This window comes from Amblyomma maculatum, chromosome 11 (genome assembly GCF_055883805.1).
Source record: "Amblyomma maculatum isolate TAMU_Amacu chromosome 11, ASM5588380v1, whole genome shotgun sequence".
Lineage (NCBI taxonomy): Eukaryota > Metazoa > Arthropoda > Arachnida > Ixodida > Ixodidae > Amblyomma > Amblyomma maculatum.
This window is the reverse complement of record NC_139354.1, coordinates 156,116,450-156,143,986: the sequence shown is the minus strand read 5'-3', so window position 1 is coordinate 156,143,986 and position 27,537 is coordinate 156,116,450. Positions and strand designations below refer to the sequence as shown.

At 47.5% G+C, this 27,537-nt stretch overlaps 1 pseudogene; it reads left to right on the top strand.

Annotated features, from left to right (window-relative positions):
* The window catches only part of LOC146175231 (uncharacterized), a 154,413-nt pseudogene extending 127,452 nt beyond the window's left edge, over positions 1-26,961 (top strand).
* The last annotated feature ends 576 nt before the right edge of the window (positions 26,962-27,537 follow it).

Here is a 27,537-nt window from a genome sequence, read left to right as displayed (position 1 = left end):
GTACGGAAGTACAGACACTGGCCTATAGTTTCCCAACTTGTTCGCATCGCCTTTTTTATATATCACGTCTACCCTGGCTAGCTGCATGTCAGTAGGGAAATGAGCTGTAATAAGTGCGGTGTTGTATATATAGGTTAGGCATGGTGTAATTATGTCAATAATGTACTTAACTGGTCGGCTCTGTATATTATGTGCATCAAGACTGCAGGTGTCTTTTAATTTTCGGCATATTGCAAAAACTTCACTTTCGTCCGTTGGTCTTAAGAAGAGAGATGCCTCTATCTTGTCACTCAAGGAATTCGCGATTCCGGCATTGAATTGGCTATAACCTACTTCGGAAAAGAATTTATTAAATGCATTTGCAAGGCATGAACCTGAGGTCTCTTTACCATCGATTATTAAGCTCGTTATGTTCCTGCTGTGTGTGCTTCTATTTAAAACTAAGTTTTAGCGCCTCCATTTTTCTTTGGGATTTCTAGAAAGCTGGATATCAAATAAGTTGTTATAGTAAGCGGCTCTAGCTATCCTAATTTCTTTATTCAGCTGATTGCGCAATGATTTAAATCTCGCTAGTACGTCCGCATCTCTCGTTTTAATGAACTGTGCAAACATCTTGTGTTTCTTTTTCACGAGTCGTGTGAGGCGACGGTTCATCCACGGCTTACGAGCATTTTTGCATGGCGTTATGTCAACCACAGGGAAGCAGTCATTGTACAATAAGAGAAAAATTTGCAGAAATTTGCGGTAAGCGCCCTCGGCTGTATTTTCTCGGTATACGGGATCCCAGTTCACTAAAGCAATGCGTCTCCTAAATTACTCAAGCCTTTCTTGAGAAATAAGTTGCCGTCGAGCCTGTGCGTTTGCCTTCGTACGGATTTGTTTGTCTAGGCGCAAGAAAACAGGTAAATGATCACTGATATCTAGTGCGATCCGGCCCGAAAAGAGTGTACTGGGACTGTTTGTTACTATAAGGTCTAGCGCCGAAGAACAGGTAGCAGTGATGCGTGTGGGACTACTGATAGCGTTGTGGAATCCAGTCGCTCCGAGAAGCGCAGAAAGCTTTTGCTGTGCAGGACTTACTCTGTTTATATCTATGTTGAAGTCTCCCGCTATACAGGAAATTAAGGTTTCTGTGTTAAAAAAGAATAATTCGCGCTCAAAGCGGTCAAAAAACGTGGCTAAGTTTCCCTGGGGGGGCCGGTAAAGAACAGAAAACGTTTGGCGGGCGGACTTCACAGTGAGCATTTCGATATCACCATTACAGAAGCAGTGATCAGATAGCAGTTCACAGGCGTACGTGTTTTTCGCTAGCAGCGCAACGCCTCCCCCACGTTTTGTAGCACGGTTAACATAAAAAGAGTTATACCCCGGTATTCGCAGAACATCGGTGTCATGACGATACCATGTTTCGGTTAAACAGATGATATTGTCACGTCTCGGTAGAAGACCAAGGAGAACCTAGCGATAGATGGTTTGAATGGTCGACCAGAACAAGTCTTGTGTTCAAGCTTCTTTCACTTCCAGGCTCGCGCTTGTCGTCATCTTTTGCGTCGTCTTCTATGCGGCATTTGCCCCCCTCCTTAGGAAGCATCGTCCCGATGAGAACGAAAGGAAGTAGGAGGTTAAGGTCAAACTGAGTGGTATGGCTTCATACGCACGACGTGGACGACGTCAGCTTGGTGCTGGCGTCGCTTTGATGTCGACACCCCGTCTGGCATCACCTCATAAGTGACGTCGGTTAAACGTCGCTGAACAACATAGGGTCCAAAGTATCGTCGCAATAGTTTTTCGGAGAGTCCACGGCGGCGAATAGGTGTCCAGACCCACACTTTGTCGCCAGGTTCGTACATTACATGCCGGTGTCTCTGATTGTAGCGTTGTGCATCGTGCTCCTGCTGATTTTGAATCCGCACACGAGCTAGTTGGCGAGCTTCCTCTGCACGCTGAGCGAATTCCTCGGCGTCCTGGTCGAGATCATCGGTGTCGGCATTCGGGAGCAACATTGCATCCAGCATAGTTGTTACTGGTCGCCCGTGAAGGAGGCTGAATGGTGTCATGCGAGTGGTGTCTTGGCGGGCCGTATTGTAGGCGAACGTAACGTAGGGAAGTATTTCGTCCCAATTCTTGTGGTTTACGTCGACGTACATGCAAAGCATGTCTGCGAGGGTCTTATTGAGGCGTTCCGTCAACCCATTGGTTTGAGGGTGATAGGCAGTAGTTTTACGGTGACTGGTACCACTGAGGCGAAGAACGGTTTCCAAAAGTTCGGCCGTAAATGTAGTTCCTCGGTCAGTTATAATAAGTGCCGGAGCGCCATGCCTCAGGACAATGTTCTCAACGAAGAACCTAGCTGCTTCGGCGGCGGTACCCCTCGGCAGAGCCTTGGTCTCCGCGTAGCGGGTCAGATAATCAGTGGCGACAATTATCCATTTATTCCCGGCTGTAGACGTCGGAAATGGTCCCAGGAGGTCCATGCCAATTTGCTTAAAAGGTGTCGCTGGCACTTGAAGAGGGTGGAGTAGGCCAGCTGGTTTTACAGGGGGTGATTTACGGCGCTGGCAGTCAATGCACGTACGTACATAGCGTTTCACTGTCGCCGGCAGTTTTGGCCAGTAGTATCCGTGCTGTACTCTAGCCAACGTGCGGGTGTAGCCTAGGTGACCGGCGGTTGGCTCGTCGTGGCACGCTTGCAAAACTTCAGTGCGGAGAACCGATGGGACGACGAGCAGAAGACTGTTTCCCCCAGGACGGAAGTTCTTCTTGTAAAGGACGTTGTTGCGAATAAAAAATGAAGGGATTACTCGGGCGAAAATCTTCGGCACAACCGTAGTTCGCTTCTCCAAGAAATCAATAAGAGGGAGCAATTCCTGATCCTCTCGCTGCTGTTGGGAAAGCGTTGCGTCATCTATGACACCTAAAAACGCAGTGTCTTCATCGGTCATAGTGGAAGGTTCAACCGGCGCTCGCGAAAGGCAATCTGCATCTGTGTGCTTCTTTCCAGATTTGTAAATAACTGCCATGTCAAATTCTTGCAATCGAAGGCTCCAACGCGCGAGTCTCCCTGAAGGGTCCTTTAAGTTCGTCAGCCAACAGAGAGAGTGATGGTCGCTGACGACTTGAAAGGGGCGAGCGTACAAATAAGGGCGGAATTTCATAACCGCCCATACTACTGCAAGACACTCTTTTTCGGTTGCCGAGTAGTTCGCTTCCGCTTTAGATAGGGTCCTGCTGGCGTAAGCAATTACCTTTTCCACACCATCCTGGCGCTGCACTAACACAGCACCTAAGCCCACGTTGCTGGCATCCGTATGAAGCAGTGTAGGGGCGTCGTCATCAAAGTGCGCCAGGACAGGTGGTGTCTGTAGACGCCTCCTCAGCTCATTGAAAGCTTGTTGCTGTTCTTCACCCCAGCGAAAGACAGCGTTGTCACGAGTCAGTGAAGTTAATGGCCAGGCTATTCGTGAGAAGCCAGCAATAAACCGACGGTAATAGGCGCAAAGACCCAAGAAGCGCCGCAATGTCTTTTTGTCCGTAGGTGTTGGGAACTTGGCGACTGCGGAGAGCTTTTCAGGATCCGGCCGAACACCTTCTTGGCTGACGACGTGGCCTAAGAACTGCAGCTCCTCGTAACCGAAGTGGCACTTCTCGGGTTTTAATGTGAGGCCCGCAGATTGTATGGCCTGAAACACAGCTAGCAAACGGAGTAGATGCTCTTCAAATGTAGCCGAAAACACTATCACGTCGTCAAGATACACCAAGCATGTTTGCCACTTAAGTCCCGAAAGCACAGTGTCCATCAGTCTCTGAAATGTTGCTGGCGCCGAGCATAAACCGAACGGAAGGACTTTAAACTCATACAATCCGTCGGGAGTGATGAATGCTGTCTTCTCCCGATCCCTCTCATCCACTTCGATTTGCCAATATCCACTTTTCAAGTCCATCGACGAGAAGTAACGTGCATTTCGTAGGCGATCCAAGGAGTCGTCGATGCGAGGGAGAGGGTACACGTCTTTTTTGGTCACTTGGTTGAGCTTGCGATAGTCTATGCAAAATCGTAAGCTGCCGTCTTTCTTTTTAACAAGTACCACGGGGGAAGCCCAGGGACTCTGTGACGGCTGGATAACGTCGTCTCTAAGCATTTCGGCCACCTGGCGCTGAATGGCTTCACGTTCTTTCGGAGCCACACGGTAAGGATTTTGTCGAATCGGGCGAATCGAGTCATCCGTGATAATTCGATGTTTTGTCAAAGGCGTTTGGCCGATCCGCGATTCTGAAACAAAACAGTCTCGAAATTGATCTATGAGATCCAAAAGGCGGTCCCGCTCTGAAGAAGACAGATTTGGGCTCACATCAACGATGGTTACGGGTGTCTTGCACACTGATCCTCTCTGTTGCAGTAAGCAACAGTGCTGCGCATTTGGGAGGCTGTCGAAAAAGGCCACAGTTGTGCCTTTCGGAATTTGCTGACGCTCGTCGCTGAAGTTTGTCAGCAGCAGTTCGGTATGCCCATTGGTCAAGTTGACCAGCCCTCGAGCTATAGAAACACCTCGGCTGAGTACCAGGGTAACTGCCCGTTCGGCGACGCCATCGCCTGTATGCGCCACGTCGCATTTCACTTCAACAAGAGAACATGATCTCGGAGGTAATGTCACCGTCTCATTGGCGACGCGTAAGGGCAATAGTGGTACTTGCGCATAACCAAGGTCTTCATGGTTATTGGTGAAGGCAACGATGCTGTCACGGATGCTGATTACAGCCCCATGAAGACGCAGAAAGTCCATGCCCAAGATGAGGTCTTTGCAGCAGTCAGGGAGAATAACGAAGCTGCCAACAAACACCGCGTTTCCTATTCCTATCCGGGCAGTGCATTTCCCTGTCGGTGCCAGTAGCTGACCCCCAGCACTTCTTATTACTGGCCCAGTCCATTCAGTTTTTACTTTGCGCAGGGTGTCGGCCAGTTTCTGGCTAATAATTGAAAAATCTGCCCCGGTATCCACCAGAGCATGTACCGCCAGCCCATCAATGGAAACGGCGAGGTCAGCGCTAACAAAATTATCTGGGTTGATCGTCCCTTTCGGCATTTGCGGCGGAAGCGCGGCAAGGTCGGCGCTGTCAGCTTCGTCGTCATGGCTGATCATCTGGTACGGCATTTTCGGCGGTAGTGCGGAAATGTCAATGTTAGCGGCGGCGTCAGAAGCCCGGGTTGTCGGCAATTGCGGCGGTGGTGAGGGTTTCGACACTTTTAGACTGGTTGCAACCTCCCCTCGCGAGGTTGCAGCTCTTAGTTTCCCCGGTGAGGGCTAGGAGACCGCCGTCCGCTAACGCCAGTAGTGTTGCGACGCGTCGGCGAATAACGCTGTGGCGATGGGGAGGAGCGGCGGCGGAAGCCCGGGGATTCGGTTTCCCTGCTGACCGGAGGGTCGTCGTCGATTTGGGCAGAATCAGTGTCGAAGCGGCGGCGAGCAGAAGCAAGCGGAAAGGACTGCCCCTCTTCGCGGTGGCGGCAGTACCGATACACATGGCCAGGTTGTCCGCAGTAGAAACAAAGTGGTCGGCTGTCATAACTGCGCCACCTGTCAGTTCGGCGCAGTTGAGAGCGCCTGGGAGGCGCCCACTGAGGCCCCTGGAGGAACCGAATCTCCTGACGGTTCGGTGAGCTCGGTGGGGCGTGATCTGGAGGTGGGCGACGAAGGACCGCAGCATAGCTCTCGGGCTGCGGCTCGAGGTAAGCTGCAGGAATGTTGGCCGTGCAGCTGATCGGTTTTGGAGCGTGGTATGGTTCGGAAAGGGGTGCCGCGTTGTCGACTGGATGAGACTCGTTGCATGGTGTAGACGCTGATAGGGCGTATCGAATTTCATTCCTCACTGTTTCCATGAGGGCCTCTGACGACTGAGCCTTCGTAGTCGTAATTCGCTGCAGCTCCTCAAGGACAATGCCTCTAATGATGTCTCGAAGAGTGGTCGTATCTGTTGCAGTCAGCGCCGCCGCAGTCGTCGGGGCACAGTTGACCGGTCGGTTGTACTGGCGGCACCGGTCTTGGAGGGCTCGTTCGATAGCCGTAGCGTCCTTAACGAACTCACTCACGGTTTTAGGGGGGTTGCGGACCAAGCCGGCAAACACCTGTTCTTTGACGCCATGCATGAGATGCCGTAGCTTCTTTGGTTCACTCATATCAGGGTCGGCACGGCGAAAAAGGCGAGCCATGTCTTCCGCAAACATAGCCACGCTCTCATTTGGCTTCTGGATGCGCACTTCAAGCAGGCGCAGCGCATTGTCCCGTCGGTCAGTTCTCGCGAAAGTGTCGACCAGCTGGCAGCGGAAGTCATCCCATGTGGATAAGCTGGCCTCATGGTTTTCAAACCACGTTCTAGCATTATCCTGAAGGGCAAAATAAACATTACAAAGCTTCTGGTCTGCGCTCCACTGGTTGATCTTTGACACTCGCTCAAACTGGTCGAGCCAGTCTTCCACATCTTCAAACGCTTCCCCGCGAAAGCACTCTGGCACCTTGGTGTTCTGTAGAGTCACCGGTGTAGGATTGGTATGTGCCATGGCTTGAGAGGTCTTAGGAACTTGGGCGTTTGAGGAGTCGTTCGGCAGATGACTGTACTCCGGCGCTAGGCCTAGAAGGCGGCGGCTAGCACGATGGACAGGCGTGTCGATGTTTGGGATCCGCTGTGGACTGCCGGAAGGAGTCCTATGCATACCCCAGCGCGCTCCACCAGTGTCACGTCTCGGTAGAAGACCAAGGAGAACCTAGCGATAGATGGTTTGAATGGTCGACCAGAACAAGTCTTGTGTTCAAGCTTCTTTCACTTCCAGGCTCGCGCTTGTCGTCATCTTTTGCGTCGTCTTCTATGCGGCAATATCAAACGATATCCTTAAGCCTGCCAAAAATTGTGTCAATTGGTCACCTTTGTTCATGGCAGATTGCATATTGAAATGTATTAACATGAGTTGGTTATTTTCATCTAGGCTAACATGTTTATGAAATTGTGAAGGTGTGAAAAGAGGTGCAGTGCTCGATACATTTTCCAGAGGCAAGAAAGCAAGAACATCAGTGTGATGAGTAATGACGTCGCCTTACGTCATTTTTAGCAAATCGTCATGACTGTTAATCCGAACGATACCAGAAGTCTCTGTTTTTCGCGCGAGTATGCTACCGTTTTTTGTCCACACGAACTTCCAAGACACTTCCCCTTTCCTTGCAATAGTGGCACCAAGAAGGCGTTTGTGGTCTGGTGTCAAATGTTCATTGACGTAAATTCGTTGAGCAGGTCCAGTGAAACCAATATCAGTGGTTGACAGGGTTGCTTTCTTTGCTGCCTCAAGAAACTGGTTCCTTTTCGTACGGGTCGTGAATCTTACAACGAGATTTATGCCTTTGTTGTTTCTGGTTTTAACGCTGTGCGCGATGTCAATGTCTGCAAGGTCGAGAGGAATGCTGGTGGTTTGTGCGATTTGCAAGGCTATTTCAGCCGCTCTGTCTTTAGCGGTGAGTGGCAAGCCCTTTATCTCCACATTATTCAACCGGCTGTATTGCTCCAGCTCAACAATTATCCCTTCAGCTTTAGTTAGCCTCTCAGTTAGGTCCTTATTTTCCTGCCTTAAGGCAGCACATTCCTTCTTTGTCCTCTTGACCTCTGCAGTCAGAGTTTTCAGTTCAGATAGAGCATTTTTGAAATCATCAGCAGCGTCAGAACAAAATGTTATGCTCTGATTCATTGGGCGTATTTCGACACGTATTTCGCGTTTAAAATCTTCAATGGCTTTCATGACTTCAGCAGTGGCAGTCGACATCGTCAACAAAAATCACACGGCAACCAGTGGGCAGTGGCAGGCAGTGGAAAATTTGGTCGAGTATAGGTAAATACAATGCTGGTGCACTCACCTATGAAGCACAAATAAATAGCATGGGAAGCAGTTAGTTGTCTGCACAACGTGCCACCGCCGACTGGACGGCAGATCCGAAGAGGGGATGCTTATGTAGCCTGGGCAGCACGTGACGTCACTACGGCCCTCGTGGCTGGCGGCTCTCGTAGGCGTTGTAGATACGTTGCTCTTCCGCACGTGTCTTCTTGCGCAATTTCCTGGTACGGTTGTAGAAGCCCTATGAAGCACAAATAAATAGCATGGGAAGCAGTTAGTTGTCTGCACAACGTGCCACCGCCGACTGCCACTTCTGTCACTTCTCTCCTTTTTAGACTCCTCATTCCCCTTCCCCAGTGCAGGGTAGCAAACAGGAAGCTTTCCTGGTTAACCTCTCTGCCTTCACTCTCTCTGCTTTTAAGCCACCAATCTTTCAATCGTTTTTTGCTAGTTTCCACCGCCGGTTTATTCACCGGGCCACTGGTATCTCTAAACCCCAGAGTTTCAGGAACAGTGATTGCGCCTGCACCAACTTCCGGATGGATACCATTACATTCGAGTACAATATGGTCAATTGTTTCACTCGGTTTCCACATACAGCACATGCGTCATCTCCATTGTTAAATTTCTTTTTGTAGCTGCGTGTTCTAAGGCACCCTGATCTAGCTGCAAAAAGTAGGGCACTGCCTCTTGACTTACCAAGATACTGCCTCTTGAGTTATCAAAGAAATCTTCCTTCCTGATCTGCATTTTCCCCTTTCGGAATAATTCCACACTCTGTTTCTTTTCCATCGAATTTATCCAATTTTTACCTTCTGTGTTTTTCACCTGTTGCTTAATGCTCTTTATTTCTCCGTCCTTGTGACTAGCATACTTACTAGTTAGTTTCCTAGTTCTTTTCCTCCATTGTGAGTCACCGCTTTTTAAGTACAGGTATTTAAATACTTTAGCTGCTCATCTGTTACTGTCCAATTTCCTCAGGCGTTTCTCATACTATATTTTACTCTGAGCTTCCCGCACTTCGAAAGATGCCCAGCCCATATCTACCTGTACCGCCTCATTTATAGTTTTGCCGTGGGCACCTAGTGCTAATCGTCCAATGGCTCTCTGATTCATTTCTAATGTTCACTGTACCTCTGTTTTTAGGCACAAAACCGCATTTCCGAAAGTAAGTCCGGGCACCATAATTCCTCTCCAAATACCCCTCAAAACCTCATACCTATTGTATCCCCACAATGCCTTATGCTTCATTATCCCGGTATTTCTTCGCCCTTTGGCCTTAAGTGCTTGCTCACGCTTTCCAATGTATGCCAATCCTTCGTTTACTCATACCCCCAGATATTCATATTCTGCTACTCTAGGTAATTCATGGCCTTGTATTTTAGGACCCTGATCAGTTGACTCTCGGAAGGCAAGAAGCGCCACCCAGTGGCGTTGGAGTGCACTCGTTCCGGCTTGGTCCTCATAGCTGACGGCAGATGGGTTACGTCACATCCTTGACGTCACCCTAATTGACTGACATAGAGAGAGAGAGAAGACTTTATTTACACCGACATGAACCTCAGGGCGGGGGCTCAGCAAGGGGGAGGGTCTCCTTGACAGCTCTCTTGCGTCGTGGCCGCAGAAAAGGGTCCTGGAGCAAGCCTCCTCGGCCAGGCGTAGGACGATCTTTTGTTCATCCGAATTTTGGCTGCGGATATAGGACTCCCAGATGATTTGATCAAGGCGATCAGTGTTTTTAGCTCCCGGATAACCGGGGCATTGCCAGATTAGATGATTGTGACTCAGAGGTACGCTGCAGAGATTGCAAGGCTCTGGGTCTCCTGTCAACTAATTGTGCAGAGTAATATGAGAAAAGAAACGATCAGCCTGAATTTTTCACCAGGCCCTGCATTCTGATGTTGATAGGGACCTATCTGGTGGTGGATAGATCCTTCTGCTTAGTCTGGGAGTCTCAGAGAGATCCTAGTAGGTGATGAGGGGGTCTGTCTCCGGGTAGCGGGGTCTCTATGGCCGCTCGGGTGTATACATCTCGAGCGAGGTGATGGGCAGCCTCATTGCCTGGTAGACCCTCGTGAGCTAGAACCCAGATGACTGAAACCTCCCGGATTAGCGGGTGCGTTCCCAGTAGACTGGCCGCTTGCTTCGAACTTAGGCCTTTGCCGAAGTTCCTAACAGCCGCCTTATTATCTGAAAGGATAGTTTTGGCTTTAGTGCCTGTACACGCTAGCGCTATCACGGCCTCTTCAGCTATTAAAGCATTACGCGTACACATACTTTCTAGGAGTACTGCTATGACCGCGACCCCTTCCAGCCCGCAGGCAGTATCGCAATAGGTTGACTCCTCGGAAACGTGGTTTATTAGTAGGCTTTCAATAAATTTTTCTCTATGCTGTCTTCGTTACTTGTCATGAATCGGTTGCATATTTTTAGGGATCGGTGCAATTTTGAATGCTTTCCGCGTCTCAAGCTCCGGGATTCCAGCGACATAGGGGGGCTCACCTGACTGAAGATGTAGTTCATTACTTTTCGGCCCACTACAGTGGTGTTGAGCCGCCAGATCTGGGCTTTATTGACCGCTTTAGCAATCTCTTCTCATGTATTACACATTCCCGTAGCTAGAAGCTTCTCTGTCGACGAGTTGGGAGGATGCCTAAAGCCCGTTTGAATGACATTCTGATCATTTTCTCTAACTTCTCTGTTTCACCAGGATTGAGATTGAGAAAGGGGGTGGCAAAGCTATCCTGCCGATTATGAAGGCACGAAGCACTCTTAATAGGCAGTGCTCTCTGAGGCTTTTGCTCCTGAGAGAGATTCGCTGGATTATATACGTTATGTGGTCGACATATACGCCAGACGCTTTTTAACACGGTGGTGTTTTTCCTATTCTGCTGTAGGAAATGCCCCAGGATCCTAATGGTGCTGGCTCTCGGTACCTTGCTCCCTCCCACGTATACCTCCACTGGTTTGTGAAGGTGCGGTAGGTGGAGTTCTCGGGTTAGTTGTGCTTTGCTGCAGATTGAGAACAGTTCAGATTTGTGAGAAGAGCAAGATAGTCCTCTATCTAGGGCGTAGTTCTCAACTATATACGCCGCTTCCTGCCCCTTATGTGATATATCGGCGCTGGAGCCTCCATCGGTCCAGATCGTGATATCGTCTGCGTGGATGCTATGTCTGATGTCTTGTATCTCATTAAGATGGGACGAGACATCTTCCATTTCAAAATTGAAGTGTACCGGCGCTTTCCTCAGCACCCGGTACTGATCGACTTGGACCTAAGTCCCACGAAGCTAACTTCAGTTTTCCTGCAGGTGAGGGAACCTTTGACATGTTGAAGCACTTGCTTCCCACTTCAGCTGAGTTGAGGCCTTCGAGAACCGCTCTGTGTTGAACATTATCAAACGCCTTAGCGAGATCAAGTCCCAGAATGGGTCTATATGATGTATCGGCCTCGGTAGCGTCCTTGATGTTGTGCTTTAATCTGAGCAAACTTCCTGTGCGCTAAATCCCGGCCTGTACACTAACATTCCATGTTCCTAGATATTCTTTTCCATGAGCTTTCGCAGACAAGATGTGAGAGATATAGGCCTCATGTTGGATGGTCCAAGTTTCTTGCCCCGTTTAGGAATAAGGACCAATCTGCATATTTTTCACTCCTCTGGGATGTTGGACCCTTCCCAAATTTTATTCGTTACTTCGCAAATGAAGTGTATACAGAGTCTTCATCCAGATTTTTAAGCATATTGTTTCACCCTGGAGCAGATCTCTTTTTGAGATCCTTGAGGACCGCCCTAATGTCTGCCAATTCAATAGCAGCATATACGGTCTTATTCTCGGGCCCGGTATAGCAATGCAGTTGGTGGCCGGGATTCTGACATGTATATGTTGTCCTGATTGCATCTAGCAGCTCCTCGTTTCCCCCTTGGAACTTATGCTCGATCTTAATCTGGTCTAGTCTGGTCCCTCTCTTAGTGGTATTGGGATCAATGAGGTAGCGGAGGATATCCCAGGTCTTGTAAATGCTCATGTTGAAGCTCATCTGATTACACACCTCGGCCCAGCTCTTTTCGGACCTATTGGCCATGTACCGCTCAGTTTCCTTATTGATGTTATCAACCCCTCATCTGAGATTTCTGCTCCATTTTTTAGTTTCCACCTGCCTTCCAATTCTCTCTTGGATTTAAGGAGATGTAGGAGGTGTTTGTCTAATTTTGGAACTTGATTCGTAGCCTGTTCTTCCGTGGACTCCTTTATATGCCGATTAAATTCTTGTTGCCCCTCAGTCAGAGAAGACCAGGACTTATTACCTACAGCCCCTCTAATGGACCTAAATGTATCGAAATGTATCATTTTTACTCGTAACACAGTATCCCGAAGATTAAATCTGAGCCGAATTTCTATGACCATGTGGTCGCTGCCGTATTTTTTTCCTGTGTTGTACCATTCAACTGGGCGCACATGTGAGTTAGTGTAAGATTCAGCGTAGTGCCTTTGCAAACACTGTTCCCATGCGCATGGGTGTCGCCGTTTCCATATTAGAGACAGCCCATTGGATAATATGGATTGAAGCAGGCCCTTCCCCTTCCGGCATTGTGTTCATATCTCCATTCTTCGTGTTTAGAATTAAAGTCTCCGCAGATTAGAAGTGGTTCGCAGCCAGCAACCTTTAGTGCTTTTTGAATAAGAGCGATAAGTTCGCATTGGTTTGTTTCAGTAAGCAATATATAAGAAAGAGAATCTATTTGTATACAGCCCACTGAGTGACTTAACTATTATAGTCTTTGGTACTTTTCAGTTTCGCGCCAATCTCAGTGTCTATCACTCGCGGAATCCCGCTATCATCTTCACGGTAGACAAGCGTAATTATGAGGAGCGTTTCACCACCCGGAGCGTGGCGCAGCAGTAAAGCGCTCGGCTGGGGATTCAAGGGGTGGAGGCCCGGTTACCGGATAGAGACTATTTTTTTTCTTTTTAATGAGGACGAGTCGCACGCCTCTTAAGCGTTGCTAGGCAACGCCTGCAGAGTGATGAGGGGGCTGCGCAGCTGGCTTTTACTGTGACGTCAAAGTAGAAAGCTGGGCTAGTTGGTTGGAATCCATTTGAAGTTTAAGACTAGCGCTTAAGACAAAGACACACAAAAAGGGACACAGGACGAGCGTTCTACCTGTGTGTCCCTTTTTTCTGTGTCTTTGTCTTAAGTGCTAGCCTTAAACTTCAAATTGGCTGTAACGTCACTCGGTCGCGGCATACATCACTCGGTTTCAGACATGGGCCAAACTGGCAAATCTGGGCACCTGCTCACGCGAAGCTCGGCTCGGCACAGTGGTGAAGTGCTGGTCTGGGCATCCAAGGGATGGAGGTTCCATTCCCCGCTGGGGGTCAAGGTTTATTATTTTTTTTTTAAGTATCAAAGCCGCCGCAAAAGCGCGCCACTTTTGCTGAAAACCACGATGAGCCAATAGTATTTCGCCTTTATAAACAATAAACAAACAACCGTTCGTATAAGGTCTATGAAAGTGTGCACATGTAGATTTGGCGAATCACCACGGTAGGCATCACGGAAGAATCGGTGGCATCCATGGCTAAGAGTCCGAGAGTTTGACGAGAACGAGCCAAACTGGAGAATGGAACATGGCAGCTGACGACAAGAGAGAGAAAGAAAGCACTTTTTTTTTGCACCCGCCAGACAGTATGGAGGATCAGGTGAGACGTAGCTCCTACTTTCACCGTATATCTGCCCCCTAGACATCGGCCGGAATTAGTTGGCTTCCTGCGGCGGTCAGGGCTTGACGGATGAATTGTTTATGGAATTGTTCTTTCTGGCTGTGAAGAGAGGATTTCCATGATTCTTGATGTCCATGCATCCCGCTTAGCGCTGGGCAAGCCGAGAGCATGTGATTTTGGGTAGCTGTGCCTTCACAGTTTTTGCATTTGGAAGAGTACACCTCAGGATGCAATTTGTGTAGGATATACGGGCATGGGAAGGTGCCAGTCTGCAGTTTTTGCCAGATTACTTCTTCCTTCTTTGTGACAGATCTTTGGGGGGGGGGGGGGGGGGAGGAGGGTTAAGTATCTTTTTTGAACAGAAAGCAGTCTGCCCGGTGGCTGAGTCCTCGGTCGACCTCGTTGGCGATCTCGTTCCCTGTCAGTCCACTATGGGCGGGTGCCCATATTATTATAATTAGGTCGTTGGCTACGTTCTCCTTGCATATTTGCAGAATTTTGCAGGCCTCTTTGGACACCTTACCGCTGTCATAGGCTTCGCTTGCTGTTTAAGAATCTGTGATGATTATTCTGCTTGATGTATTTGTGATTACCACGGCAATCACTGTCTCATCTGGTAAAGAGACAAACGAAGCGGAAATGAGTGAGCCCGTTATAATTCATGAAGGAAAGAAGCCGACAGTCGGCGAAGCCAAGGAAAGCATTGGGGACTGTAATTTGTTGTGTTTTTTTTTTTTAATTTTGCTTCTATAATCCAATAAAGAAGTAATGTAATCTGTTCAGGGAAAAGATAATAAAACGCAAAGTAGAGAAAAAATGTGCAGATGGTGGGAACCGAACCCACGACCTCCGCACATCGCGTCCGGTGCTTTTCTAACTGAGCTACATCGTTCGCTGTCCCCCCCTGCCACTTGCTGGGGTATTAATGTTGTGTGTATACGAACCTTGAGAGTGTTCACCAGCGCCATCCTCAACCATAGCGGCGGACGTGGAACGTCCTATGTTACCGCCAGCGTCACGTAGAACGTGATCAAGAGTGAGGGCGAAAGCTGTGCAAGAACCCTCTTACGCTACCTGTGGCCTCAAGACTGCCAGAACCGAGACCCCCGTAAGCTACAAGTAGATAAATGAAGGGGAAATGAGGGTACTCTTTATAATACATAAAGGAAAGAAGCCAATAGTCGGCGAGGCCAAGGAAAGCGTTAGGAATTATAATCTGTTTTTTATTTTACTTCGATTATTCGATAAATTAGTAATGTAATCTGTTCAGGGGAAGACAATTAAAAGCAAAGTAGAAGAAAAAACAACATGATGATGGTGGGAACAGAACCCACGACTTCTGAATATCGCGTCCGGTGCTCGGTTCGGGCAGTCTTGAAGCCATAGGTAGAGTATTAGGATTTTAGCACAGCTTTCGCCCTCGCTCTTGATCACGTTTTACGTGACGCTGGCGGTAACACAGGACGTTCCACGCCCGCTGCTATGGTTCAAGGTGGCACTGGTGAACACTCTCAAGGTTTGTATACACACAACATTAATACCCAAGAAAGTAGCAGGTGGGACAGCGGTCGATGTAGCTCAGTTGGAAGAGCACCGGACGCGATATTCGGAGGTCGTGGGTTCCGATCGCACCATCTTGTTTTTTCTTCAACGATGCGTTTATTTATCTTTCCCCTGAACAGATTACAATACTAATTTATGGTATTATCCAAGTAAAATGAAAAAATAAACCAACAAATTACAATCCCCAATGCTTTACATGGCCTCGCCGACTGTTGGCTTTTTTCCTTCATGTATTATAACGAGCACCCTCATTTCCCCTTCATTTATCTGCTTGTAGCTTACGGGGGTATCGGTTATGGCAGTCCTGTGGCCATAGGTAGCGTAAGAGGGTTCTAGCAAAGCTTTCGCTCTCGCTCTTGATCACGTTCTACGTGACACTGGCGGTAACACAAGACGTTCCACGTCCGCCGCTATCGTTGAGGGTGGCGCTGGTGAACACTCTCAAGGTTCGTATACACACACAACAATAATACCTTCTACTTTGAGTTTAATTAGCTTTCCCTTGAACAGATTACATTACTAATTTATGGGATTATCGAAGTAAAATAAAAAAAAAAAACATAAATTACAATCCCCAATCCTTTCCTTGGCCTCACCGGCTGTTGGCTTCGTTTCTTCCTCTGGTGAAGAGTAGCTCGAGAATAGCTCGCCTTTGTCGTTGACTACTACTGCAGCGTAGTGTCCTTCTGTGTACTCTGCCGCATCAGTGTACACTACCCCTTGTTTCTAGGGGAGGGAGCTGTGGAGTCTGAACTTGGCTTCTCCTGCGTACCTCATTGTGTATGGGGTACATGTTTTTTGGGATTCTTAGCTTGATGACAATTTCTTTGGGGGTAGCGGTTGTCAGCTGCCGCGATTTTGGGTTTTGGTAGCCCAGCTTTTCAAGGATAGATCTGCTCGTTTTGCTGCTAGTTAGCCTCGCGCATTTCCTCCAGGATGTTTGACACTCCTACGTCGAGGACCGTCTCGGTTGATGTCATCACCATCATCACCAGCCTTACTATACCCACTGCAGGGCGAAGGCCTCTGACATATCTCTCCAATTAACTCCAGTCTGTGCTAGCTCCATCCACGTGACCCCTGCGAACTTCTTATCCTCGCTTGATGTGCACGCCGGTAAACCTAGGGCTGTTCTTACTTTTTTCCTAATGAGGATGGCTCAACAGCGGGCCAGGTGCGTGTAACGCCTAAAAAGGCGGCCGAAAAAGCCAACATCACTATTATCCGTACTGCCTCTAAAAATTGAGAAAGGTCTTTAATAGGCCTCACTATTGAGCCAACAGAAAACTGGCAGCAAAACATGGCAAGCCATTTAGGGCCTGCAAGGTCAATGTGGCGTACCGTACTACATGGTCATGTGAAATGCTACAACAGATCAAGCGGCAAGAATTTCAGGTCTGGAATGGGTGGTCAGGTATATACCGAATTTTATAACCTTACCGACTTGACCGCATTTGACCAGCATGTATTAAAGTTACGCGTTGTAAACACACACTCTTTACTTCTGTCGAATTCACCCGATATGACTGCGGATACGCATGGCATCCCCTGTATCAGCGGTCATGGCGTAGTCGTTGCCGATGTCAACTTATCAACTGAAAATTCAAGTCGGCATAAACCACGGGAGGTTTCTTCTACAGCAAAGCAGATTACTCCATTATGACCACCCCTTTGAATTATATTTTCCAACCTTTAAAACCGTAGCTGACGATTCAAGCGTTGAAGACCTTTGGCGCATTTTGAAGCAGGAAATCGCCGAATCGATCAATAGATTTGTTCTCTTGCGTGTTCTTTCCCCTAACCTAGTTCGGGATAAGCAATGGATAAACCGCATGTTGCGCGCTCTTATCCAAAAGAAGCGACAAGCTTACCAAAAATATCGCTCTACAGCACATAATGCCAAACTTCGGGACTTAGTAGCGTGTGTAAAAGCTAAAATTATACAGGCTAAAGATTAATTTATTGAAGATCTTATGAAAAGGGTAAAGCGTAATCCAAACTAATTTTGGAAGTACGTGCGAAGTATATGCTAACAGTAATCCCTTTAATATATTGTAATACAGTCGTACACGACGATTCAGAATAAGCCGAATTACTGAACTCTTTTCCATCCATCATCCCACTGTCATATCTCTTTCGACACATCTGTTAACGAGGTAGTGCCTCACATAAGTTTTGAAGTTCAAGGTACCTTAAAATTATTATGTGAACTTAATGTTAATACGTCAGGTGGTCCCAATGATATATCTGCCTTTATACTGAAGTCATGTGCCAGTATAATTTGCCTGTATTCTTATGCACTGTTTGAAAATTCATTAAGTACCTCTTCTTTGCCTGTGGACTCGAAAACTGGCCTGGTCGTTCCAATGCATAAAAGCGGTCACAGGAATGTTGTTTCTACTATAGGCCAATCTTATTGACAAGTGTTGCATGTAAAACATTTGAAAACATATTATGTACTAACATCATAGCTAATCTATTTGGATAACTCTCAACATGGATTCCGTCATGGTCTTTAATGTGTCACTCAATCAACCGGGTTTGTTAATGAGATCGCGGCAGCTCGTGATGACCGAAACAGCATTCATTGTTTTCTTGTTTTTAGTAAGGCGTTTAACGATGTCTCGCACGATTTGTTAATAGAAAAACTGCATGGTTACAAACTGGATAACAAGGTTATATGCTGGATATGGGAATACCTGTCCTTTCGAAAAAAACAGTACGTTTCCTCAACGGCTACCAATCCGCATGTGCTGATGTCCCCTCCGGAGTCCCTAAAGGCTCCCTGCTTGGTCCGTTGTTGTATTTACTTTACGTGAATAATATAATTGACAAAATGGTCGGCACTGTGCGTCTTTTTGCGGATGATTGTGTCTTGTCGAGAACAGTGCGAAACTGTGATGGCTCCAGGATTCTACAAAACGATGCTGATTCAATTGTCGGTTAGCGAAGGATGTGAAAAATGGATATTAACTTGAAGAAAACCGTAGACACGCCTATTTCAAGACGCGTTCAAATGCCTGACCTTCTTTACTCCATTGATGGCGCGTTAATGAAAACTATGTATGAATTTAAATATCTGGGTGCAAACTTTACATCGGATTTATCTTGGAACAAACACGTTGACTACACAGTATCGAAAAAGTGCAAAAATGCTTGTGTTTCTGTATCGCCACTTCAAAACCGTTCCCCGTTCTCTGAATGAAGGACTTCATTTCTCGAATTCTCGCTCCATTTTCGAGTACACGTGCACGGTGTGGAATCCTGACATCGCAACGTTAAAAAACGAAACTTCAACTTGTCCTGAACCGAGCTGCCCGCTTTGTTTTAGGTAATAATAGTAGGAATCTAAGCATTACAAGTGCTAAGCAAATCTTGGGGTGGCAAGAGTTGAGGCACAGAAGAAAATGTTTCCGCCTAATGTTATTCCATAGTATATATCACGATTATACTGGTATCAGAAAATTAAATTACATTCAGCCCCCAATAAGTGATCACCCGAAAAAGATCCGACAATTTCAGTGCAAAAGTAATTATTTTAAACATTCTTTCTTTCCCAGAACGGTGGGAGAAATTTGCCAGTTTCAGTGGCTTCTATTTTATGTAATGACGATTTAAGGTTTTTTTTTTTTGCTTTGTAGTCCCCTATTTTGTTATATATTTTAATACAGTGTCGTAAAGCTTAGCTCTCCTGTGTACCGCAATATTGAGGTGAAAAATGTTGCACTATTGTCATCTATTATCCGGAGGAAATGTGAAATTTCCTGCATGAATGATTTTATTTTGCTTGGATATATCCGATATATCCACCCCCCCCCCCCCCTCTCTCTAGTGTAATGACTAAAGGTTCTGTGGATTATGCAAAAATAAAAAGTAAATGTCGCCTGTATAAAGTTTCGGCTAATCGCGCACCAGAGGTGGGTAACCTCATCGTATCGCTCACTTCTGCTCATTGCTCTATAACGTCACCTAATATTGTGCATCTTTAAAGCAGCTTTAAGAATATCTTTTTATAAGCGATTGAAGGCTAGGTTAAAAAACTGAATTCCGAGGGAAGGAAAGCGTAGCAGGGGGCGGCATAAAGTCAGGTTCGCTGATGAGGTCAAGATGTTCGCAGGGGTCAACTGTTATCAGCTAGCTCAGGACCGGGGCAATTGGAGAAATATGGGAGAGGCCTTCTCCCTGCAGTGGGTATTGTATGGGGATGATAATAATGATGATGATGATGAAGGCTGCGCTTTGTGCACCAAGTTGACGAACGTGAACTCGGTTGTTGTTTTGCTGCCCCGTCGGGAAGAATTGCAGACATATTTATGTTGTTATGACAAAATGTCTGTGCGGGTTTTGACAGGAAACCTGTTGTGACTACAAAATTTCCTGTAGTAACATCACAATTGTTTGTAGCTACAACGAAAACCTGTAATAGAACTACGGACAACATAAAATAATAACAGAACTAGAGAAAAGTACTATAGAACAGCAGAAAAATTCGACATTTACGACAGAAGTAAAGAATATTTATTCCGGTTTCTGACATGGTTCTGAAGTTTTTTCTACTGGGTGGAGTGAACGACATGAAATGAGGGAAACCTCGTAAGGTTAGGTCGAAGCCTCATGATATTGGCCACTTCTGTCGAGCACGAAACCATCGTATGAATATCATATGATCAGGACACTTGGCGACATATTATAACCGATGTACACACGAGGACGAAGACATTTTTCCGTTCATTTACAAACACTTACTGTACAAGTGCCCGCATTGCCGAGAGATCCTTGAAGCTATACTCAGGCATAATAAAAAGCTATCGCGTGTTATTAAGCAGAACCTTCTAACAAGAAACTGTACGCTGATGTGATTTGGCTTAAAAAAAAGAACACGGCACGTGTTGTTTGTCTACAAAATATATCTGTATGGAGTGATTAAATTCAGAAAATCTCTTGCGTTTGTTGTGTTTTTCTCGCTCTTCCTTAGTATCATTCACGTTGTTATTTAAGTTTAAAACACCAACAAGCCGTATCCGTTGGCCTGAACAACCTTATAAATATTTCCAGCGCCATTTGCCGATGACGCTACACCGGCAGTTCATGTATAGTAAAGATGTCGGGTCAAAGCTCTGCTATTTTCAAATTTTAAAATTTCCATTAAAGGCGCTAGGGAGGGTGGCTATTCGGTCATTTATTCCTTTGTAACTAGCGCAGACTAAGCGTGACACCCAGCTCGCTGTGTAATGCGCCATGCCGCTACGTGATCATTCGGGCCTTTGGGGCCCTACTTAAGCTGGGTTCTCTTTGTAACAAAGTTGCTCAATGACATAAGCCCTAATCTCCATTCAGAAAAGACGCATTTGAGAGCCTGCCGCCTACCATGAAAAAAACTAATCTGGCGCATTTTCATGGTGTGCGTTAAGTGTTAGCATAAGGGAGCCAACCTGGCGCAGGAAAACAGGTGTTGAATGTGTGCAAGAAAATAAGGATATGGAGTATCTTGCGATCGGGAAATGATAAGTGTAAGTGTAAATTTTCCACAATTGTGTTCCTGATAAAACATTCAACAAGGTAAAGGCACGCAGATAAATGGCATGCATAACGTGTACTCCACCACACTTGCGAACTATGCGTCGCGTGCTGCGAATGTGGAGAAAAGTTGAAATTAAACCAAATTGGCTATACATGCGGCGTAGACAAATGTCCTCAAAGTGCGGTGCTTGTTCTGGTATGTTTATATGTCCTTTTGTAAACACAGAATGAAACGATTGTCCGTAATGAGTGCAACGCGCGCGAGAAACATTTTATATGGCTATTGTAGCAGCGGGTTTCTTCAAGAGAAACAGTGTTTGGTTTTACGATAAATTTATTGTAGCTTTGTGTGTAGCTTTTTTTAATAATTTATTACGCGGTCTGGATGTGAAGCGTTTTGCCGTAACGACGCCGTCTTCCTTTTCTTGTTAGGAGGTAGTGAAGTATCCTATCAGTAGCCATTGTGTTCGGCTAATAAATAGAGTTTGTATGCAATTGGACTCTTTAGCTGACTACAAAGCTCCATGAGCTGGATTCTCCAAAACGTCACTGGGTTTGCTGAATTTTTTACACGCACTAAACGACGCGTACTGAGTTCCGTCCTGTCATAGGGAGGTGCCGCGGTGAAAGAGTATTGCGGCGCAATACGGGCGGGTCAGCAAAAGCCATGCACAAACCGTACAATGCGGCATTCCCACCGTACGACGCACCCGGCAACCTTCTCCCTCGAAGAATGTCCCTTCTTCGCCGAACTGTAGCCGGAAGTCTGGCGATGACTCAGTGGCGGAGACCGTTCGTAACAGGTTGTTTGGAAAACTGCTCGAGGGCTTCACGTGCACCTCCAATGAGCCCTCCTTTTTTTTTTTCCGCACGCGCCATCGCAACACTTTTCTTTATGGCGATTGTATGCCGAATGACTGCGCACGGTCATTACAATGCAGTGTTTGTTCGGTTGTGCGCATGTGGAGAAAATCACAGTCCGCCTTCGGAGGGCGCTGGTTTTGTTCTGCTCAGCTCTCTTCGGTCGTTGCCGATGAAATGCTGCTTCCTTTGGATTTTATAACTTGGGAATAAAAGTAAGTTTATTACCACTAAGAACGCGTTCAGTCCAGTGTAACGTTTAACATCGAATTATTTGCACTAGATACCCTTAACGTGTATTTTATATGCTGTATTTTAGCGCCCACATACTCAACGCGTTTTGGAGATGTAAATTACCTAGCACAGAGTGCATGCGAACTAATTGCATGGTTTGCCCTAAGCGATAGTTCTCACCCGCTCTTCATTGTAATTTGAAGTACTTTTAGCAGACAGGTAGAACGTAGGCACACAGGGGCGTATTTCTACCTCTTACGTTCCTGTCTGCGCACGTTTTTACTGAAACTAAGAACGGTTCGGTGATTGAGAAGTAAACGCCTTCTTTATAGGGCCGTATTTATTTAAGGGGTTAGAGTTGGTGATTCTCTTTTGAACTTAGGCGATGAAACGAATCTATGGACAAGGAGCTCTCTATAACTGCCAGTTTAGCTCTGTTAAATTTATGGTTAGATTTGATGTAATTATCTGCCACAGCCACTGTTTTGTACGTGATCACTGCTGCTTCCTCTGTGACAACCTCGACGTGTTGGAACTGATTGTTCTCTGCTCTCTCTTTCTCCAGCTGAACTTCTGCAAGCGAAAGACAATATCTGGAGTGGAAAAAGAAGCGAATCATTCACAAACGGTTTCCGTGTCTTGCATCCGGCATGGTTCGACATTTTATTTGTTCATACTGCAGCAATATTGGGCTATTGCAGGGGTGGGTAAAACAAACAACAGCAACAATGACTAAAACAAAGCCAGGTAGCAGAGAGAATATGAGCAAAACGAAGAAAACGCAGTTACAATTGGAAAAACGATTCTCTAGCCTCTAAAACGACTTTAAAGGAAGAGAACAAGTATGACCAGCAAAGGAATTCCAGCATTCGATTACACGCGGGAAGGAACTTTATTTAAAAGTATCTGTGCGGGCAAAATAAGGCTTTAAGTTTATAGGCTGTGATGATTTCTTGTATAAGATGGCGTCGCGAGAATGAGGTTATCATTTGAAGTAGTCCGGCAAGAGGAGTTAATAATAGAATGAAAAACGGGCCGACGAGTGTGCATCTGACACACGGCGGCGAGAAGGCAGCAACAGCGTCATTTAAATCGACCCTCTTTTGTGGTGGTAACTAACGCAGCCGAAGTGTTGTGTCGGTAACTAGCGGCACTGAGGTGACTGGGTGGACATATATGTGGCGTGCAGAACCTGGACTGGACGCTGGCTGCGTGTGTTTGGCATTAGGGCTAAGAGCTAGTAGGACAACCGCCATGCTGACCGTATGTATTTGGGTATAATAAACCTGCTGTAACATTTGCAACAACTGGCGACGAGGGTTAATGGGATTAATTTCGACCGTGATGTCGAAGTTGGGGCCTTTTGCAGCGAAGGGCATGAATGGCGGGAGTACATGGAGATTCATGAACAGCACTTCATTGCCTACAGCGTCCCAGAGGATAAGAAGCATGCTGTGTTTCTTAGCTCGTGCGGAAAGCCGACGTGTTCACTGATTTGTCGCTTACTGACACTCCGATGCCCATGTGACGTTCCCTCACCGAGAGCATCCAGCTGCTGACGCACCACTACACCTAAACCGCCACTAATCGTACAACGCTATCATTTTCACTGCCGAACTGAACGGGACGGAGAACCAGTCAAGGAGTTCGCTGCTGAACTGCGTAAGCTGGCGGATCCATATGATTTTGAAGGGGAGCTGGAGAACAACTTGGCGGACCGGATTGTGCATGGTATTTGGAAGGATTTATTGCGACGAGCAGTGCTTGAAGAGTCAGAGCTGACGCTGGACCGCACGGTCAAAATTATCACTAGCATGGAAGCTGCCGTTTTGGGCACCAAACTGATGGCCGGGCCGGCGGATGAGATGAACGTCCACCGCGGGTCCAAAGGCGGCGAGGCGGACAATGATTGTCAGCGCTGCTGCGGAAGGCAGCACGAGCGCTCGTGCAGGTTCAGCAAATTTGTACGGCGTTTTGCTCTCCAAAAGAAAGGTCAGGAAGTAAGAAAATGGACGGGCGGACAGGCATCTGGGTCAAGTCTGCGAGGTGCGGAACAGAACAGGCAGCAAGGAACAGGACCGGCCAGATATCGACCTCGCCTAGGTGTGATGGCCGTAGACCGGTTAGATGCGCCACCCGAAGAAAAGAACGGACTGACGCACGTCGGTAATCTGTGGTTGCGGAGGAGCACACCAGCGAACACCGCCATCAGCCCACAGCCAGACATCGTGAACGTCTAGGAGCCGAGAGCCCCGCTTATTTGCGCTATGGTTGGCGTCAATGGCACGAAGAAGAAATGGGCATGGGCAGGACTTGTAGTGCGAAGGGAGGGTAACCGATGGTCGCTTAGGGTAACAAACTGGATTCCAAGGGAAGGAAAGCGTAGCAGGGGCGGCAGAAAGTTAGGTGGGCGGATGAGGTTAACAAGTTCGCAGGGGTCAAGTGGATGCAGTTATCACAGAACCGGGTAAATTGGGGAAATATGGGAGAGGCCATCGCCCTGCAGTGGGTACAGTCAGGCTGTTGATGATGAAGGCGTCAATGGCCAGTCGATACGCATAAAAAGTTTACACAGGAGCAGTCTACTTGGTGGTGGATGAAGTGGAATTAACGAGACGTTTTCCGAGGATGGTTCTGGAGAATTCTGATTTCAAGTGAAGAGCCTACTTTGGACACCAATCGGTGGTCGCCGACAAAGTTTCATTGCTTACCAAGTTTGGAGGAAAGGTTAACCCCGATAACCCTCGACATGTCTGAAGCGAGTTTATAAGCGGTGCACCTCACCGGCATGAAGAAAAATGTCTTTATTCCTCTTGCCATGGTGTCTGTTGCCAAAGGCCGCACTGCACTCTGGGCAGGTTTTTGCTCTAAAGAACCTGTCGTTCTTCCCGAAGGTTTTAAACTTGCATCCTGCAGTAATGACCCGCTAATATCTGTTGACTTGATTACTGATGCCATAGACAAAAGTGACTGATATCCAAGATGAATCGCGATTGCTTCTTATGAACAAAGCAGCGCCGTGCACTGCTGGCCGTTCTATAGCGACACTCCTCCTTGTTTGACTTTTCTCGACCAGGTGGCCCATCTTTAATTCCTGCTTCACGTATCCTAGACAGGATCGGCATCCGATTGGACACAAGCCCTATCGAGTGTCACTGTCTGAACCAAAGGTGATAAATGAACAAGTGAACGAGATGTTAACGTAGGATGTTCTCCAAAAGTCGTCGAGCCCTTGAGCCCCAGTAATTTTTTTCAGGAAGAGGGATGATACATGGCGTTTTTGCGTTGACTACCGTCGTCTAAGGGCAGTCACTAGGTGTGCCCTCTTCCTCGTATAGTTGACGCCATTAACTGTATTTTTTTCTGCCTCCTACTTTTGCACCGTTGACCTCAGATCGAGCTATTGGCAAATACCTGTCCACCCGGCGGATAGAGAGAAAATTGCATTAATACAACTGACGGCTTTTACAAATTCAATGTGGTGCCATTCGGGTGTAATAAACCCGCCACCTTCGAACAATTTCTGCACACTATACTCCGCGTTTTAAAATGGAAGGTGTGTATGTTTTACTTCGACGATGTCGTGATTTTCGGGAAGTTCAGTGGGGACAATGAACGTTTAGCTCTTGTGCTGGACTGTATGCGCAAAGCTGGTCGCGTGCTGAATTAAAAGAAGTGTCGTTTTAGAGCACGCGAAGCGCTAGTTCTCGGACAACTCGTCGATAAAGACGGCGTCAGACATGATTCCGCAAACACAGCAGCGGTTTGCCGCTTTCAAGCCATCCAAGTCCTCCGAATAAATATGGAGTTTCCTGGGTTTGTGTTCGTATTTTTGCGGTGTTATTCACCATTTTGCTGATATCGCACACCCCTTGACAAGCCTCCTTCATTCAGATGTAGCTTTAGAGTTGACACCTGAGTGCGATTCTGCCTTCAGCCACTTGAAATTTTTTCTCACGTCGCAACCTGTTCTCCTCCGCTTCGATCCTTCTGCGCCCACAGAAGTGCATACTGACACAATTGGTTTTGGAATTTGCGCAGTTCTTGTCCAGCGCTGCGATATCAAGCAGCACGTCGGCGTACGCGAGTCGCTCCCTTAGTATGCCGGAGCGCAATTACACTGTCACAAACAGGAATGCCTTACTGTCGTTTTCGTCATACTTTCGCTCGTATCTTTATGGGCGCCCGTTTACCTTCATCCCAAATCACCATGCCCTCTGCTGGTTAGTTAATCTCAAGGACCCATGAGGCCGCCCTGCACGATGCGCCCTACGGTTACAAGAGTACGACTTTACAGTCACATACAAAACTGGCCGTAAGCATACGGACGCAGACTGTCTTTCACGCCTGCCTCTTCCTACGACGGAGTCTGACGCCGATGATTTCGAGAACTGCGTCGCAACGGTATCAACGGCTTTTACTGACATCACCACGTTTATAGAATAACAACAAAGAAATTATACCTTGGAACCTCCCTTCGCAACGGCTCAAGATCGGTACAGGTGGTCACCGATTTTGCGTGCGTGATTGTCTGCTCTGGAAGCAAAACTATTCCTCAACTGATCCCCGCTTCCTTCTGGTTATTCCGAGGAGCCTATACCATCCTATATTACAGGGCATGCGCGACTACCTTAGTTCCGGTCATATTGGAATTGCAAGAACGCTCCATCGCACTCAGGAGCGGCCAAAAATTGGCCGCTCCTGAGTACGGTTGCGGTGGCCTTCCGTGGGAGACGGACGTGTGATGGCAGGCTCTGAGCGTGCCTCGGTATCGGTCATGTCTGACCGAGGATGCGGCAAACGACGCCCACCACTTGGCTATCGCATGGTTCTACCTACGTTTCCTTCGGGAGAAGCAATGAAGACAACGGTTTTTCTTCACTGTGATATTGCCGGCCGGCCTTACCGCATACAGGATTTTCGTGAGCCGTTGGAAAAGGCCGGTGCACTACCCTACGTGGCTGGCATTGGACCCTTCGATGCTGAAGATGAAGACTGAGGAAGCGAAGGAACGCCTGCTGAAAGAAGGAGCGCTGGAAGTGAAGAGACGCTACTGTGCGGTCATCGACCCGAACAAGCGTGAGTTGGTTTTCAAGGTGCACTGGGTGCCTTTCTACGTTTCGAGTGAAGCGGTGCAGAGGGCGTTCGATGACTTTGGAGATGTGAAAGAAGTCACTTATGAGCAGTGAAACAGCCCGGGGTTTGAAGAGGCCGAATCGACAATTCGGCTAGTAAAAATAGTGCTCAAAGAGGGGCTTTCGATCGATGATTTGCCCCACATGTACATGTTTTATGGAGGGCATGTGCTAGTGGTGGTGCCTGGACGGCCACCAATGCTTAAGGTGTAAGAAGACAGGCCACATTCGACGTGAGTGCCGCACTCCGAGATGTAGTTCGTGTCATATCTTCGGGCACGACTAGGAGGGATGCGTCCGCACGTATGCCCCTGTGGCCACGGGTATTGTGCCCCCTCAAGACGACGGGAACGAGTTGATCATGGACTAGGAGGAACTGGGGAACGCTGGAGCCCTGCCCCCTACAGCATCCGGAGAAGGACCTGATGTCCAACAGCCGGAGCACACCATCGGCGGAGGGAGGACGCAAGTTAGAGAACCCGCTGCAGAAACGACTGGAAAGGGGGAGGAGGCTGCTATGTCGTCAAATCAGCCAACAGCGAAAGGTACTTCGGAAGGAAGCGTTGCTGAGTCCCCGATGAATATGACAACCGCCTCCATGAAGAGACCACGAGACTACGAAAAGGTACC